At 38.2% G+C, this 16676-nt stretch overlaps 1 protein-coding gene across 6 annotated transcripts in view; it reads right to left on the reverse strand.

The window, feature by feature from the left end:
* GSDMC (gasdermin C) overlaps positions 1-16676 on the reverse strand; it is a 117568-nt gene that overhangs the window by 86333 nt on the left and 14559 nt on the right. For 2 of the 6 annotated variants that reach the window (XM_001153860.4, XM_054657019.2), the window contains one exon: positions 3590-4075. The exons of the other annotated variants lie outside the window; for them this stretch is intronic. The gene's annotated coding sequence lies outside the window, so the exon portion shown is untranslated. Of the gene's footprint in view, positions 1-3589; positions 4076-16676 lie in introns of those variants that run through there. 6 annotated transcript variants of the gene reach the window in all.

Genomic DNA, 16676 nt, shown 5'->3' on the forward strand with positions numbered 1-16676 from the left:
AAAGTTGCTTTGTTGAAAAGATAAACAAAATAGACAAATCTTTAGCCAGACTAAGAAAAAAGAGAGAAGGCCCAAATAAATAAAATCACAGATGAAAAAGAAAACATTACAACTGATATTGCAGGAATTCAAAGGATTATTGGCAGCTACTATGAGCAACTATACACCAATAAATTGGAAAATCTAGAGGAAATGGATAAATTCCCAGAAACATACAACCTACCAAGATTGAACCTTGAAGAAATCCAAAACCTGTACAGATCAATAAAAAGTAATGAGATCAAGGCTGTAATAAAAAGTCTCCCAGTAAATAAAAGCCTGGGACCCAGTGAATTCAATGCTGAATTCTACCAAACATTTAAAGAAGAACTAATACCAATCCTATTCAAACTATTTCTAAAAATAGACAAAGAGGGAATACTTCCAAACTCATTCTATGAGGCCAATATTACCCTAATAAAAAACAGGACAAAGAAACTTAAAAAAAAAAAAACTACAAGCCAATATTTCTGATGAATATTGATGGAAACATCCTCGACAAAATACTAGGAAACCAAATTCAACAATACATTAAAAATATCATTTATCATGACCAAGTGGGATTTATCCCAGGGATGCAAGGATGGTACAACATGCACAAATCAATCAATGTGATACATTATAGCAACAAAATGGAGGACAAAAACCACGTGATCATTTCCATTAATGCTGAAAAAGCACTTGATAAAACTCAATATCCCTTGATGATAAAACCCCTCAAAAAACTGGGTATAGAAGGAACATAACTCAACATAATAAAAAGCCATATATTACAGACTCACTCAATGGGGGAAGACAGAAAAACATAAAGGGCATCCAAATTGGAAAGGAAGAAGTCAAATTGTCCTTGTAGGTGGATGATGTGGTCTTATATATGGAACAAACTAAAGATTCCAACAACAAAAAACTATTAGAAGTTATAAATTCATTAAAGTTGCAGGATACAAAATCAACATCCAAAAATCAGTAGCACTTCTATATGCCAACAGAGAAGAATCTGAAAAAGAAATCAAGAAAGTAATTCCATTTACAAGAGCTACAAATAAAATTAAATTCTTAGGAATTAATTTAACTGAAGAAGTGAAAAATCTCTTCAATGAAAACTATAAAACATTGATGAAAGAAACTGAAGAGGACACAAAAAATGGAAACGTATTCCATGTTCATAGATTGGAAGAATCAATATTGTTAAAATGTCCATACTATCCAAAGCAATCTTCAGATTCTATGCAAATTATATCAAAATATCAATGACATTCTTCACAGAAAGAGAAAAAACAATCCTAAAATTTATATGGAAACACAAAAGACCCAGAATAACAAAATCTATCCTGAGCAAAAAGAGCAAAACTCAAGGAATCATATTATCTGACATCAAATTATACTACAGAGCTACAGTAACCAAAACAGCATGGTACTGGCATGAAAACAGACACACAGACCAAAGAAAAAAAATCAAGAACCCAGAAACAAATCCATATACCTACAGTGAGCTCATTTTTTACCAAGGTGCCAAGAACATACATTAGAGAAAGGACAGTCTCTTCAATAAATGGTGCTGGGAAACCTGGATATTCATATGCAGAAGACTGAAACTAGACCACTCTCTCTCATCATGTACAAAAATAAAATCAAAATAGATTAAAGACTTCAATGTAAAGCCTCAAACTGTGAAACTACTACAGGAAAACACTGGGGAAACTCTCCAGGACATTGGTCTAGGCAAAAATTTCTTAAGTAATACACCACCAGCACAGGCAACCAGAGCAAAAACAGACAAATTGGATCTCATCAAGTTACAAAGCTTCCCTCCAGCAAAGGAAAAGATCAACAACAGAAAAAGACAACCCACAGAATGGGAGAAAATATTTGCAAACTGCCCATCTGATAAGGGAATAATAACCAGAAAATATAAGGAGCCCACACAACTCTATAGGAAAAAATCTAATAATCGGATTAAAATATGGGCAAAAGAGTTGAATAAACATTTCTCAAAGGAATACATACAAATGAAAAAAAGGCATATGAAAAGGTCCTCAACATTATTAGTTATCAGAAAAATGTACATCAAAACTACAATGAGATATCATCTCACCCCTGTTAAAATGGCTTATATCTAAAAGACAAGTAATAAAAAATGCTGGAGAGAAGGTAGAGAAAAGGGAACCTTGTACCCTGTTTGTGGGAATGTAAATTAGTACAGCCACTATGGAGAACAGTTTGGACCTTCCTCAAAAAGCTAAAAATAGAGCTGCCATACAACCCAGCAACCTCTCTGCTGGGTGTACACCCAAAAGAAAGAAAACCAGTATATTGAAGAGATATCTTCACTCCCATGTTTGTTGCAGCACTGTTCACAATAGCCAAGATTGGGAAGCAATGCAAGTGTCCATCAACAAATGAACAGGTAAACAAAATGTGGTACATATACATAACAGAGTACTACTCAGCCATAAAAAAGAATGAGATTGGCTTTGTGCAGTGGCTCATGCCTGTAATCCCAGCACTTTGGGAGGCTGAGGTGGGTGGATCACCTGAGGTCGGGAGTTCAAGACCAGCCTGACCAACATGGAGAAACCCCGCTCTACTAAAAATACAAAATTAGCCAGGCATGGTAGCGCATGACTGTAATCCCAGCTACTTGGGAGGCTGAGGCAGGAGAATCACTTGAACCCAGGAGGCGGAGGTTGCAGTGAGTCGAGATTGCACTGTTGCACTCCAGCCTGGGCAAAAAGAGCAAAACTCCATGTCAAAAAAAAATGAGATCCTGTCATTCGCAACAACATAGAGGGGACTAGAGGTCATTAAGTGAAATAAGCCAGGCACAGAAAGACAAACTTTACAATGTTCTCACTTATTTATGAAAGCTAAAAATTAAGACAATTGAAGTTATGGAGATAGAGTAAAATGATGGTTACCAGAGGCTGGGAAAGATATTAGGGGGTGGGAGGGAGGTGGGGATGGTAAATGAGTACAAAAAAAATAGTTAGACTGAATAAGATCTAGTATTTCTGAATAAGATCTAGTATTTGATAGCACAACAGGGTGACTATAGTCAATAATTGTACAGTTAAAAATAACTAAAACAGTATAATTGTATTTTTACAATTAAGAGTATAATTGTATTGTTACAATTATAACAAATAGGAATAGGACTTCCTAACTACATGGAATTCAGTTTTTGAACATTCTAAATATGTTCAATAATGAAGAGAGACAGAATTTTCAACAGTTCATGTAAAATTCCTGATGTGACCATTTCAATTCTCTGATATGGGCCATCTAAGAGGTCACTGGACAGCAGAGAATAATGAGAATATAAGATGCTTCTTTAAGACTGGACCTGTGCAATAATGTATCGAAGATATATTCCTTAGCCTTACATGCTATCAGGAATTCTCCATTATTAAGACGAACTTAACTTCCTTTTCAGTCAAATTCTGTAGGAAAAAAAAACTCTTCGACTCATTTCACAAACCCATCCAGAACATTTTTGTCGCTGATGATAGTAATCTTTTCTTTTTCATCCTCTGATCCCATTAGGACTTACCAGATTATATATCCCTTTGTCCTGTAGAGAAATAGCAGGATTGGCCAGGCACGGTGGCTCACGTCTGTAATCCCAGCACTTTGGGAGGCTGAGGCCGGTGGATCACGAGGTCAGGAGTTCAAGATCAGCCTGGCCAAGATGGTGAAACCCTGTCTCTACTGAAAATACAAAAATTAGCCAGGAGTGGTGGCAGGCACCTGTAATCCCAGCTACTTGGGAGGCTGAGGCAGAGAACTGCTTGAACCCGGGAGGCAGAGGTTGCAGTGAGCTGAGACCATGCCGCTGCACTCCAGCCTGGGCGACTCCGTCTCAAAAAAAAAAAAAGAGAGAGAAAAATAGCACAATTGAGTAGGGCCCCTTCCAATCTTCAGACCTCCTGCGGTCAAGTAGAAATTGTCAGACAAACTCCAGGACCAGATCAATGTGATTCTGTTCACTGTTCTCTTCTCACCAATGGGTCCCTGACTCAATTTCCAATGCAGTACCCTGGAAAAATAAGCACAGGAGGGCCCTCTTCATTTCCAGAAGAGTAAGTCTGGAACTAGTTCTGGATCACAGAACCTTAGCTCTCAAGTCCTTCTCAGCAAAAGGTCTGTGGAACAAAATCAAGTGGCATCTAATTATATATCTCCTGAATCAGAATTAAAAAGGCTTCTTCAGAGTCACACCCATTTCCTTTCACATACAGAACTAGCTGAGCAAGTCTTTGATTCATGGATTCCCAGCAACTCTAGCTGGAACAACTTCTTTGGCTCGTATTCCTCTGGTATATGTGCTGAATTTAGAATTCAATCATTGGACACCAGGAAAGGCAACTTCAGCAGGAGGGACAGGCATTAGTGCCAGGGCCCTGGGAAGCACCTCTGAAATGCCTACATGTGGGGCTCTGTACCACAGGAATTACTGTGCTTAATGCCTCCTCTGTGTTAAGTACCATGCATGTATTATCTAAATCCAATCTTACAACAATCTTTATTTTAAAGATAAATAAAAAGGGGATTTGTGAAAGGAATTAAAAACTTGCCTGAAACCCATGTCCTTTCCAATTACTCCCTATGGGTTTCAAGATGAAGTAAAGTGCCTATAGGAGCAGAAACTGTATAAACAGGATTGCTACACCTTTAAGTTTTGAGTAACTTCCTGGAACTGACACTCAATACAGCAACATTCCTTTCAGCTGACAGTATTTCACAATGCATTTACTTTACTTTTGTTTCCTTTTAATATTCATAAAAGTCTTATGCCTTCCCTTTCCACTGTAAGAACCTGATATGCACTTCACTTGGGACAAAGCTCAGACTGTGCTTTCTGCATATCACCACCAGACACGATGTTCCAAATTAACTTTCACGTTCTATAATTTTCATTGTAAATACTATAGACTTGAAATATAAAATTAAAATTACATACATAACCCTTCTGTGTACCAACATTCTATAGGCCCCAACCTGCTATTGGGTATTCCAGAAGTCGGAGAAAAGTAACTTAGCTGTTTGGGAACAGTTATGTGAGTCACACCAACCTAAATAACAGATAAAGAAAAGCTCTCTAAAAGACAGTGATATTTATTCAAGAATGAGCATTGCAATGGGAATATGCGTGCCATCACAAACTATGTGTGTATTCAGACAGGTAAGGGAAGAAAAAAGTTTTAAAAAGAAAAATAAGAAGGATTACACAATTGTTTTGAATCAATTATCTTTGCTTACAAGGATCAGTAACAAAGGTGGCACCAGTCCAAGGTTAGACAGGCAGTTGGTGGACAGATGTCCTGGCAGAAGTATTTTTTGTTTAAGGTTGCAATAGCCTTTGTGCAAAGCTGTAGTTTTTAGTTTTGTTTTGTCTTTAATTTTTATGGGTACATAGATGTATATATTTATTTATGGGATATATGGGATATTTTAATACAGGCATACAATGTATAATAATCACACCAGGGTAAATGAGGTATCTATCATCTCAGATATTTATTTTTTGTGTTAAAATATTATACTCTTTTAGTTATTTTTAAATTTACAATTAAATTATTATTGACTATAGTCAATAATATATTGTGCTATCAGACATTAGATCTTATTCATTCTAAATCTTTTTGTACTCATTAACCATTCCCCCTACCCCTGCACACCCACCCCACTACCCTTCCTAGCCTCTGGTAACCATCATTCTATTCTCTATCTCCGTAAGTTCAGTTGTTTTAATTTTTAGCTTTCACAAATAAGAGAGAACATGTAAAGTTTGTCTTTCTGTGCTTGGCTTATTTCACTTAACATAATGACCTCCAGTTCCATCCATGTTGTTGCAAATGACAGGATCTCATTCTTTTTATGGCTGAATAGTACTCCATTATGTATATGTACCATTTTTTTTATTCATTCATTTGTTGATGGACACTTGGATTGCTTCCAAATCTTGGCTATTGTGAATGGAACTGCAATAAATATGGGAGTGCAGATATCTCTTCAATATATTGATTTCCTATTTTGGAGGTATATACTTAGCAGTGGGTTTGCTGGATCATACGATAGTTCTATTTTCAGTTTTTTTGAGGAAGGCCCAAACTGTTCTCCATAGTAGTTGTACTAATTTACATTCCCACAAACAGTGTCCAAGGGTCTCCTTTTCTCCACATCCTCTCCAGCCTGTTATTGCCTGTCTTTTGGATAAAATCCATTTTAACAGATGTGAGATGATCTCTCATTGTAGTTTTGATTGGTGTTTCTCTGATGATCAATAATGTCGAGCACATTTTCATATGCGTGTTTGCCATTTGTATGTCGTCTTTCAAGAAATGTCTATTTAGAACTTTTGCCCATATTTTAGTTGGTTTATTAGATTTTTTCCTGTATGGTTGTTTGAGCTCCTTGTGTGTTCTGCTTACAAATCCTTTGTCAAATGCTTAGTTTGCAAATATTTTCTCCCATTCTTTGGGTTTTCTTCTTCTGTTGTTGATTGTTCTTTGCTGGAAGGAAGCTTTTTACTTTGATATGGTTGCATTTGTCCATTTTTGCTTTGGCTGCCTGTGCTTGTGGGGTATTACTCAAGAAATGTTTGCTCATTCCAATGTCCTGGAGAGTTTCCCCAATGTTTTATTGTAGTAGTTTCATAATTTGAGTCCTTAGATTCAATTATTTAATCTATTTTAATTTAGTTCTTGTATATAGTGAGAGATAAGGGTCTAGTTTCAGTCTTCTACATGTGGATATCTAGTTTTTGCAACACCATTTATCGAAGAGACTGTCTTTTCCCCAATGTATAGTCTTGGCACCTTTGTAAAAAATGAGTTCACTGTAGGTGTATGGATTTGTTTCTGGGTTCTCTATTCTTTTTTCATTGGTCTATGTGTCTGTTTTTATGACTATACCATGCTCTTTTGGTTACTATAGCTCTGTAGTACAATTTGAAGTCAAGTAATGTGATTCCTTGAGTTGTGTTCTTTTTGTTCAGGATAGTTTTTGTTATTCTGGGCCTTTTGTGTTTCCATATAAATTTTAGGATTGATTTTTCTCTTTCTGTGAAGGATGTCATTGGTAGTTTGATAGAGATTGTATAGAATCTGAAGATTGCTTTGAGTAGTATGGACATTTTAACAATATTGATTCTTCCAATCTATGAACATGGAATACGTTTCCATTTTTTGTGTCCTCTTCAGTTTCTTTCATCAATGTTTTATAGTTTTCATTGAAGAGATTTTTCACTTCTTCAGTTAAATTAATTCCTAAGAATTTAATTTCATTTGTAGCTCTTGTAAATGGGATTACTTTCTTGATTTCTTTTTCAGATTCTTCTCTGTTGGCATATAGAAGTGCTACTGATTTTTGGGTGTTGATTTTGTATCTGGCAACTTTAATTTATTTATCACTTCTAATAGTGTTTTATGTTGGAATCTTTAGGTTTTTCCATATATAAGACCACATCATCCACAAACAAGGATAATTTGACTTTTCCTTTCCAATTTGGATGCCCTTTACTTTTTTCTCTTGTCTAATTGCTCTAGCTAGGAGTTCCAGTAGTATGCTGAATAACAGTGGTAAAAGTGTACATCCTTCTTGTGTTCTTGATCTTAGAGAAAAGTCTTTCAGTTTTTCCCCATTCAGTATAATACTAGGTATGAGTCTGTAGTATATGGCTTTTATTGTGTTGAAGTACATTTCTTCTACAACCAGTTTTTTAGAATTTTTATCATGAAGGGATATTGAACTTATTTATTCAAATGGTTTTTCAATACCAATTGAAATGATTATGTGGTTTTTGTCCTTTATCCTGTTGATATGATGTATCACATTGATTGATTTGTGTACGTTGAACCATCCTTACATCCCTAGGATAAATCCCACTTGGTCTTGATGAATGATCTTTTTAAGGTGTTATTGAATTCAGTTTGCTCATGTTTTGTTGATGTTTCCGTCAATATTCATCAAAGCTGTTGGCTTGTAGTTTTTTTTTTTTTTTTTTTTTGATGAATCTTTGTCTGATTTTGGTATCAGGGTATTACTGGCCTCATAGAATAGGTTTAGACATATTCCCACCTCCTCTATTTTTTGAAATAGTTTGAAAGAATTAATACTAATTTGAAAAAAAATTCAGGAGGGAAGTTGATGGGTCCTGGGCTTTTGTTGCTGAGAGACTTTTTATTATAGCTTTGATCACATTACTTATTATTGGCCTACTCAAGTTTTGGGTTTCTTCCTGGTTCAATCTTGCTAGGTTGTATGTGTCTAGGAATGTATCAATTGCCTCTAGGTTTTCCAACTTATTGGCATATAGTTGCTCATAGTAGCCTCTAATGATCCTTTGAATTTCTGTGGTATCAGCTGTAATGTCTCATTTTTTATCTCCGATTTCATTTATTTGGGTCTTCTATCTCTTTTTTTAGTTAGTCTGGCTAAAAATGGGTCAATTTTGGCAGGTGTGGTGGCTCACACCTGTAGTCCCAGCACTTTGGGAGGCCAAGACGGGCAGATCACTTGAGGTCAGGAGTTTGAGACCAGCCTGGCCAACATGGTGAAACCCCATCTCCACTAAAAATACAAAAATTAGCCAGGTGTGGTAGCATGTACCTGTAATCCCAGCTACTCAGGAGGTTGAGGTAGGACAATTGCTTGAACCTAGGAGGCAGAGGTTGCAGTGAGCCAAGATCACACCACTGCACTTCAGCCTGGGCAACAGAGCAAGACTCCATCTCAAAAAATATTAATTATAATAATAGGAAATGGGTCAATTTTATCTTCTTAAAAAAAGACTTTTTTCATTTTTTAATCTTTTGTGTTGTTTTCTTCTTTTCAATATAATTTCTTTCCAATTTGATCTTTAATATTTCATTTCTTCTACTAATTTTCGGTTGGGTTTACTCTAGCTTTTCTAGTTCTTTAAGATGTATCATTAGGTAGTTTATCTAAAGTTTCTCTTCTTTTTTGATGTAGGTCCTTATAGCTATACATTTTTCCCGTATTACTTCTTTTACCATATCCTATAGATTTGGGTATATTGTGTTTCCATTATCATTCGTTTCAAAAAAATTTTCAATTTCCTTCTTAATCTCTTTATTGACTCACTAGTCATTCAGGAGCACATTGTTTAATTTCCATGGGTTTGTATAGTTTCCAAAATTCTTCTTGTTATGGATTTCTAGTTCTATTCCATTGTGGTCAGAGAAGATACTTCATATTATTTCAACTTCTTTTAATAGTTTACAACTTGTTTTGTGACCTAACATATGGTCTTTTCTTGAGAATGAGCCATTTGATGAGGAGAAAAACGTGTATTCTGCAGCCACTGAATGATAGGTATTCTGTAAATACCTATTAGGTTCATTTGTTCTATATTGCAGATGAAGTCCAATGTTTCTTTCTTGGGTTTCTGTCTAGGAAATCTGTCCAATACTAAAAGTCGTGGGTTGAAGTCTCCAGCTGTTATTGTACTAGGGTCTAACTCTCTCTTTGCTGCTAATAATATTTCCTTTACATATCAGGGTGCTCCCATGTTGAGTGCATATATATATTTGGAATTGTTTTATCTCCCTGGTGAACTGACCCCTTTGTCATTGTATGCTGACCTTATTTGTCTCTTGATATAGTATGTGTCTTGAAATCTATTTTGTCTGATATAGGATAGCTATTCCTGCTCTTTTTTGGTTTCCATTGACATGGTATATCTTTTTCCATCCTTTATTTTCCCTCTAGGTGTGTCTTTATAGGTGAATTGTGTTTCCTGAAGGCAACAGATCATTGGTGCTTGGTTTTTTGTTTTTGGGGGGTTTTTTGTTTGTTTTTGTTGTTGTTGTTGTTGTTGTTGTTGTTGTTGTTGTTGTTGTTTTGAGACAGAGTCTCACTCTGTTGCCCAGGCTGGAGTGCAGTGGTGTGATCTCGGCTCACTGCAACCTCCACCTCCTGGGTTCAAGTGATTTTCCTACCTCAGCCTCCCAAGTAGCTGGGATTACAGGCTTGCACCACCACACCCGGCTAATTTTTGTATTTGTAGTAGAGACAGGGTTTCACCATGTTGGCCAGGCTAGCCTCAAACTCCTGACCTCAAGTGATCCACCCACCTCAGCCTCCCAAAGTGCTTGGATTACAGGTGTAAGCCACCATGCCCAGCCTTTTTGTTGCTGTTGTTTGGTTTTTTAATCCATTCAGCTAATCTACATCTTCTCACTGAGGAGTTTAGACCATTTACACTCAGTGTTATTAGTGATAAATAAAGACTTACTCATGCCATTTTGTTATTTGTTTTCTGCTTGTTTTGTGAAATTCTGTTCCTTCTTTCCTTCCTTCCTCTCTTATTTTTAGTGAAGGTGAATTTTCTCTGGTAGTATGTTTTAGTTTCTTGCTTTTTTGTTTTTTTTTTTTGAATATCCATTGTATGTTTTTAGATTTGAAGTTACCCTGAGGCTTCCAAATACTATCCAACAACCCATTATTTTAAACTGATGACAACACTGATTGCATAAAGAAACAAGCAAAAATAAAACTAATAAAAACTATACACTTTAACTTTGTCTCCCCACTTTTTAACTTTTTTGTGTCTGTTTATGTCCTATTGTACTCTATCTTGAAAAGTTGTAGTAATTTTTAATCAGTTCATCTTTTGTTTTCCTACTTAAGATATGAATAGTTTACACACCACAATTACAGTTATAATATTCTGTGTTTTTATGTGTACTTAATATTACCATTGAGTTTTTTACCTTCAGATAATTTCTTCTTGCTCATTAACATCCTTTTCTTTTAGATTGAAGAACTCTCTTTAATTTTTCTTGTAGGACAGGTCTGGTGTTGATGAAATCCCTCAGCTTTTGTTTGTCTGGGAAAGTTTTCATTTCTCCTTCATCCTTGAAGGATATTTTTGCTGGATATACTATTCTAGGATGAAAGTTTTTTCCTTCAGCACTTTTAATATGTCATGTCACTCTCTACTGGCCTGTAAGGTTTCCAGTGAAAAGTCTGCTGCCAGATGTATTGGAGCGCCATTGTATGTTTTTTTGTTTTGTTTTGTTTTGTTTTCTTTTCTCTTGCTGCTTTAGCTTTGCTTTGTTTATACTTGACCTTTGGGAGTTTGATTATGAGATGACTTAAGGTACTCTTTTTTGGATTAAATCTGCTAAGTTTTATATAACTTTCTTGTACATGAATATTGTTACCTTTCCTAGATCTGGGAAGTTATCTGATATCCCTTTGAGTTTTTTTTTTTTTTTTTTTCCGTAGTTTTTGGGGAACAGGTGATGTTTGGTTACATGAATAAATTCTTTAGTGGTTGTTTCTGAAATTTAGTAGTGATTTCTGAAATTTTGGTGCACCCAAAAGCAACTGCTATTGCTTTAAAGTTTGTTTTGTCTAATATAAGAATACCTACTTCTGCTTGCTTTTGCTGTTCATTTGCATGGAATATCTTTTTTGACCAGTTTACCTTAAGTTTATGTGAGTCCTTATGTGTTGAGTCTCTTGACACCTGAGCAGTGTACACTGTACCCAATGTGTACTCTTTGGCTCCACACCCCCTCCCACCCTTCTGTATTAATTTGTTTAGAATTATTTAATTTTCATGCATTTGCATGGTTTTGAGGGTTCCTTTTGGAGCGGATTTCCAATTTTATTCCCCTGTGGTCTGAGCAAGTACTCAAGTACTTGATATAATTTTGATTTTTCTTAAATGTATTGAGACTTGTTTTGTGGCATATCACAGGGTCTATCTTGGAGAATGTTCCATGTGTTGATGAATAGAATGTATATTCTGCAGTGTTGGCTAAAATGTTCTGTAAATATCTGTAAAGTCCATTTGTTCTAGGGTATAGTTTAAGTCCATTGTTTCTTTGTTGACTTTCTGTCTTGATGACCTGTCTAGTGCTGTCAGTGGAGTACTGAAGTCCCCCACTATTATTGTATTGCTGTCTATCTCATTTCTTAGGTCTAGTGGTAATTGTTTTATATATTTGGAAGCTCCAGTGTTAGATGCATATATATTTAAGACTGTGATAACTTCCTGTTGGACTAGTTCTTTTATCATTATATAATGTCCCTCTTTGTCTTTTTTAACTGCTATTGCTTTAAAGTTTGTTTTGTCTGATATAAGAATAGCTACTCCTGCTTGCTTTTGCTGTTCATTTGCATGGAATATCTTTTTCCACCCCTTTACCTTGAGTTTATGTGAGTCCTTATGTGTTAGGTGAGTCCTTATGTGTTAGGTTGAAGACAGCAGATATTTGGTTGGTGAATTCTTATCTATCTGCCATTCCGTATTTTTTAAGTGAAGCATTTAGTCCATTTATATTCAACGTTAGTATTGAGATGTGAGGTACTGTTCTATTCATCATGCTAGTTTTTGACTGAATACCTCTTTTCTTCATTGTGTTATTGTTTTATAGGTCCTATGAGATTTATGCTTTAAGGAGGTTCTATTTTGGTATATTTGGAGGATTTGTTTCAAGATTTAGGGCTGCTTTTAGCTGTTCTTATAGTGCTGGCTTGGTAGTGGTGAGTTCTCTCAGCATTTGTTTGTCTGGAAAAGACTATCTTTCCTTCATTTATGAAGCTTAGTTTCATGGAATATAAAACTCTTGGCTGGGCCAGGTACGTGGCTCACCCCTGTAATCCCAGCAGTTTGGGAGGCTGAGGCAGGAGGATCACCTGAGGTCAAGAGCTTGAGACCAGCCTGGCCAACATGGCAAAACCCCATCTCTACTAAAAATACAAAAATTAGCTAAGCGTGGTGGCGCGTGCCTGTAATCCCAGCTACTCGGGAGGCTGAGGCAGGAGAATCGCTTGAACCCAGGAGGTGGAGGTTGCAGTGAGCCAAGATCACATCACTGCATTCCAATCTGGGCAACAGAGTGAGACTCTGTCTCAAAAAAAAAAAAAAGAAAGAAAAGAAAAGGAAAAAAAAAAGAAACTCTTGGCTGATAATTGTTTTGTTTAAGGAGGCTGAAGATAGGACCCCAATCCATTCTAGCTTGTAGGGTTTCTGATGAGAAATCTGCTGTTAATCTGATAGGCTTTCCTTTATAGGTAACCTGATGCTTTTGCCTCACAGCTTTTAAGTTTCTTTCCTTCATCTTGATTTTAGATAACCTGAAGAATAGGTGCCTAGGTGATGATATTTTTGCAATGAATTTCCTGGGTGTTCTTTGAGCTTGTTGTATTTAGATGTCTAGATCTCTAGAAAGGCCAGAGAAGTTTTTTCAATTATTCCCTCAAATAAGTTTCCCAAACTTTTAGATTTTTCTTCTTCCTCAGGAACACCAATTATTCTTAGGTTTGGTCACTTAACGTAATCCTAAACTTCTTGGAGGCTTTGTTCTTTTTTTTTTAATTCTTTTTTCTTTGTCTTTATTGAATTGGGTTCATTTGAAAGCCTTGTCTTCAAGCTCTGAAGTTCTTCCTTCTACTTGTTTGATTCTATTGTTGAAACTTTCCAGTGTATTTTGCATTTTTCTAAGTGTGTTTTTCATTTCCAGAAGTCGTGATTCTTTTTTATGCTATCTAGTTCTCTGGAGTTTTTTAATCCATACCCTGTAAAACTTTTTAATTTCTTTTTTTTTTTTTTTTTTTTTTGAGGTGGAGTTTTGGAGTTTCGCTCTTTTTGCCCAGGCTGGAGTGCAATGGCATGATCTCGACTCACTGCAATTTCTGTCCCCCAGGTACAAGCAATTCTCCTGTCTCAGCCTCCCAAGTAGCTCAAATTACATGCACGAGCCACCACGCCCGGCTAATTTTTTTGTATTAAGTAGAGACGGGGTTTCACCATGTTAGGCTGGTTGCAAACTCCTGATCTCAGGTGCTCCACCTGCCTTGGCCTCCCAGAGTGTTGGGAATGCACATGTGTGCCACCATGCTCGGCCTTTTTAATTTCTTTAAGTTGGCTTTCACCTTTCTCTGGTGCCTCCTTGAGCAGCTTAACAATCAACCTTCTGAATTTCTTTTCTGGCAATTCGGAGATATCTTCTTGGTTTGGATTCATTGCTGATGAGCTCATGTGACCTTTTGGTGGTGGTAAAGATCCTTGTTTTGTCATATTACTAGAACTGTTTTTCTAGGACTATATCAGAGGAAAGATCTGAGGCTCAAGGGCTGCTGTTCAGATTCTTTTGTCCCATAGAGTGATACTTTGATTTGGTGCTCTCCTTCTTCCCCTAGGGATGGGGCTTCTTAAGAGCCAGACTGCAGTGATTGTTATTGCTCTTCTGGGGGTCTAGCCACCCAATGGAGCTACCAGGCTCTGGGCTGGTACTGGGGAGTGTGCACAAAGAGTACTGGGATGTGATTTGTCTTTAGGTCTCTCAGCCATGGGTACCAGCACCTGCTCTGGTGGAGGTAACAGGGGTGTGAAGTGAACTCTGTGAGGGTCCTTGGTCATAGTTTTTTTAGTGTGCTGGTTTTCTCAAATGGCAGTTATGCTAGAAGTGAAGCTGTCACATGGACAGACTCAGGACGTGTGGTTATCCAGGATGTTGCAGGCAGTGGAATTAGGTGTTGTTTTCTCCTTTCTTGGAGCAGCAGTTTTCTTTTATGAGTTGCTCTAAAGGCTTGAGTTGCTTGACCACCAGCAGGGAGGTGGTGCTTTTAAAAGAGCGTCAACTGTGGTAGTAGAGCAGGGATACAAGCCTGTCTGGATAAGTATTTGGGTTTCTCATTGAATGAGTAGAGCCATAGAGCTTCCAAGAGATTATATATTTTGTCTTTGGCTCCCAGGGCAGGTAGAGAAAGACCATCAGTTGGGGGCAGGGTTAAGCATGTCTGAGTTCAGACTCTCCTTGGGCAGGACTTGCTGCAGCCACTGTGGGGTTGGTGGTTCTCAGGCCAATGAGGTTATGTTCCCAGGGGGATTATGGCTGCCTCTGCTGCATCATACAAGCCACCAGGGAAGTGGGGGAAAGCCAGCCATGATGGGCCTCAGCCAGCTCTCATGCAGCCAGCAAGGCCAGTCTCACTCTTACCATGCCCCAACAAATCACCAGGTTTATATCCAGGCAGTCAGTGTGCAGGGCTGAGTTCTTGCCCCAGGCTACAAGCCTTCCTGCTGAGAAAGCAAGTAGGGCTTTCAGGCTTCACCCCTACCCACATGCCATGGCTTCTGTGCTCAAATCTGCACTTCCTGTTTGCTCCCCACTCCCGGATTTTACCCTGGAAAATTCATGCTCAGCCAAAATTATTACAAAGTTCAGCTGGAAGTTTCCTTTACCCTGTGGTCCTTCCACAATTCCACTGGCAGCCCTCCCCAAGGACCCTTGTGAGATAAAGTCTTACATGGCCAGAGCAGTGGGAAGAGAGAGAAGGGGGAGGTGCCACACACTTATAAACAACCAAATCTCATAACTCACTCACTAACATGAGAACAGCAAGGGGAAAATCTACCCCCATGACCCAATTACCTCCCACAAGGCCCCTCCTCCAATGCTGGGAATAACAATTAGACATGAGATTTGGGCAGGGACACAAATCCAAACCATATCATTCTGTCCTTGATGCCTCCCAAATCTCATATCCTTCTCACATTGCAAAATACAATCCTCCCTTCTCAACAATCCCCCAAGTCTTAACTCATTTCACCATTAACTCAGAAGTCCATAGTCCAAAGTCTCATCTGAGACAAGGCAAATCCCTTCCACCTATGAGCCAATGAAATAAAAAGCAGGTTATTTACTTCCAAGATAAAATGGGGGTGCAGGCATTGGCTAAATACTCCCATTACAAAAGGTAGAAATTGACCAGAACAAAGTGGCTAAAGGCCCCCATGCAAGACCAAAACCCAGCAGGGCAGTCATTAAATCTTAAAGCTCCAAAAGAATCTCCTTTGACTCCATGTCTGTAATTCAGGCCACACTGATGCAAGGGGTGGGCTCCCAAGGCCTTGGGCAGCTCTGCCCCTGTGGCTCTGCATGGTACAGCTCCCATGGCTGCTTTCATGGCATTGAGTGCAGTGCCTGCTGCTTTTCCAGGTGCACAGTGCAAGCTGTCAGTGGATCTACCATTCTGGGTTCTGGAGGATGGTCGTCCTCTCCTCACAGGTCCACTAGGCAGTGCCCCAGTTGGGACTCTGTGTGAGGGCTTCAATCCCACATTTCCCTTCTGCACTCCTGTAATAGAGGTTCTCCATGAGGGTTCCACCCCTGCAGCAGACTTCTGCCTGGACATTCAGGCACTTCCACACCTCCTCTGAAATCTAGGTGGAGTCTCCCAAGCCTTAACTATTGCCTTCTGCACACCTGTAGACTTAACACCACATGGAAGCTGCTAAGGCTTACAGCTTGAACCCTTTGGAGCAGTGGCCTGAGACATATCTGGGATCATTTTAGCTAAGGCTGGAGCTGGAACAGCTGGGACACAGGGAGCAGAATCCTGAGTTTGTGCAGAGCAGCAGAACCCTGGTCCTGACCCATGAAACCATTCTTATTTTCTAGGCCTCCAGGCCTGTAATGGGAGGGGCTGCCATGGAAGTCTCTGAAATACCTTCCAGGACTTTTCTCCATTATCTTGGCTACTAACATTCCTGCTCCTCTTTACTTGTGCAAACTTCTGCAGCCAGCTTGAACACCTCCCCTGAAAATGGGTTTTTCTTTTCTGCCACATGGTTAGGCTGCAAATTTTCCAAACTT

This window comes from Pan troglodytes, chromosome 7 (assembly GCF_028858775.2).
Source record: "Pan troglodytes isolate AG18354 chromosome 7, NHGRI_mPanTro3-v2.0_pri, whole genome shotgun sequence".
Taxonomy (NCBI): Eukaryota; Metazoa; Chordata; class Mammalia; order Primates; family Hominidae; genus Pan; species Pan troglodytes.